Raw genomic sequence first — 2,490 nt, 5'->3', positions numbered from 1 at the left:
TGGAGAGAGTTTGCTCTTTTCCCAGTTGACCCGAAGTCCCAACTGGGTGAGGTCACTCAGCACCATGGCCCTGTGCTCGCACAACTGCTCCCGGGACTGAGCCAGAATGAGCCAGTCATCGAAGTGGGAACAAGGGCCACCTCCGCAATCTTCGCAAAGATGCGGGGCGACAGGGACAGCCCGACAGGAAGGACCTTGTACTGATATGCCCGTCCCTCGAACGCAAAACGGAGAAACGGCCTGTGCCGAGGGAGAATCGAGACATGAAAGTACGCGTCCTTCAGATCGATCGCTGCAAACCAATCTCGGGGACGGATGCATTCGAAAATGCGTTTCTGCATCAACATTTTGAACGGTAGCTTGTGAAGGCGGAACAGAAAGAAAACAAAACATTCTCACCCGGCCCTCCTACGGGGGAGGGAGTGGTGCGGTCACCATCTCCCGAAGAGCTGTCCCCTCCATCTCTGGGTTGCCCGTCTCGGGGACGCTTGTATTTACGCTTGCCGGCTGGTTTGGCAGGGGCCTGGATGGGCTGCGCTGTCCCCCTGCAGCCAGCTCCCCGCTGTGGCCTTGGTGGATGCTGCTGCTGAGGCTGAGCAGGGGCGGAGAAAGCCATAGGGGGGCGCCTTCGGCGACGAGCAGGGCGGAGCAGCTGCAGCCGGCGGCGGGGTGAAAGCAGCAGCGGGCCGCCGGGGCAGAATGTGCTTGATAGCCTCCGTCTGCTTCTGGGCAGCTGAGAACTGTTGGGCAAAGCTCTTGACTGCATCGCTGAATAGGCTGGCCTGGGAGATAGGGGAGTCGAGAAAACTATATTTGTCGGCCTCCCGCATATCCGCCAGGTTCAGCCAGAGATGGCGTTCCTGGACCACCATCATGGCCATCGTCTGACCCAGGGAGCGCGCAGTGACTTTCGTCGCTCTCAGGGCGAGGTCCGATGCTGTGTGCAGCTCCTGCATCAGCCCTGGGTGAGAACTACCCTCGTGCAACTCTTTTAGTGCCTTGGCCTGGTATACCTGCAGGAGTGCCATGGCGTGCAGGGCGGAGGCAGCCTGTCCAGTGGCTTCGTAAGCCTTGGCCGTAAGAATGGACGAGAACTTACAGGCCTGGGATGGGGTTATCGGAACATTCTACAAAACTTCTTTTTTTTTAGTTCCTCTTGAAAATAAGTGTGCCTCATTGTATGTGCACTTGTAGTGTACTCCAAAGTAGATTTTAAAAAAAAGCTGTACTTGCAGATAATATTAATGGAATAAAAGGCAACTTAAGTGTGCTTAAAGAGAGTACACTTTGATAAATATGTTTCTTAACACACTTTTAAAAAGTGCACTTAAGTGTAATGTCAAATGAAATTTGTAGTTTTAAAGTAAATTCTAAACCATTATGTTTTAATAATCTTTTGTCTTGCTTTAAGTAATATTTTGATGTGTTGACTACTAAAGCACATGATTTAGTGTGTTATCCAATATTACAATTAAAGGTAATATATTTAAAATGTACAACATTTTATCTTCATCATTACAAATGTGTAATTACAAATATTTTTTAAAAACATGACATACAAGTTTTAGTACCATAAATGCTTATCAGTACATTTAGCAGTACACTTATATTCTAAACAAAAACAAACAATATTCTAAACAATATTCTAAAGACAATAGAAGTAATTAACAAATTACATATAAATATGCACTTAAGTCCTAATTAAGACCAAATGCAATGTAAAGCTTTAAAATTGCATTTAATATAAATATAATATTACATTTTAAGTGCTAAAAACAACATTTAGTATGACATATATTTGTAATAAGTACTTTAAAAGTATGATAAATTGTACTTCTTTTCACAAGGGGATTCACAAAATAAACTTTCAACTTATGTAAACTATTCTTTTAATTGTAAGAAAAAAACTGTTAGCTAATAATAGATAATGACAGATGTTTAAAGTCGAACCCTAACCCTAAACCAAACATGTGTGTAACACAGTTTGTAGATCGGGAAGAAGGAGGCGGCAACCGGCGAACATTTAAACAAAACTTTAATAATAAAGTAAACACAAAATAGCGCGACAGCCCCTTGCGGATGACTGTCGTGCACAAACAGAACCAAAACACAAAATAAAGTCCAGGCCTGGTCCTCTCTCGTCCAACACTGTCGTCACTCCTCCTTTTATCCTTCCGGAGCTCCTCCGTGGGACTCGAGACCGGTGAGTGGCGCATTATCATTTACTCCACCGGCCTCACTCCATTCCCACGGCTCTCGGCCCCGCCCCTCTCGTCACATAGTGTTTTTGTGCTTTCTCCTTAAAATATAAACCCAAGCACAAAATGTATGATTATATGTGTCACTTTGTTCTTGAATGTTCAGATCAAAGACTGAATTTGAACTCACTTCTAGTAATGAGTTCACTTGCCTTTAATGTTTCTAATGAATTCTAGCAGGCGATATTGAAAACATACTTAAGAGAAACAGACCAAATCCTGACACCATGGA

This window comes from Sinocyclocheilus rhinocerous, unplaced genomic scaffold, assembly GCF_001515625.1.
Source record: "Sinocyclocheilus rhinocerous isolate Xijiao unplaced genomic scaffold, SAMN03320098_v1.1 scaffold319, whole genome shotgun sequence".
Classification (NCBI taxonomy): Eukaryota; Metazoa; Chordata; class Actinopteri; order Cypriniformes; family Cyprinidae; genus Sinocyclocheilus; species Sinocyclocheilus rhinocerous.
Note: the sequence above shows the minus strand (reverse complement) of the source record.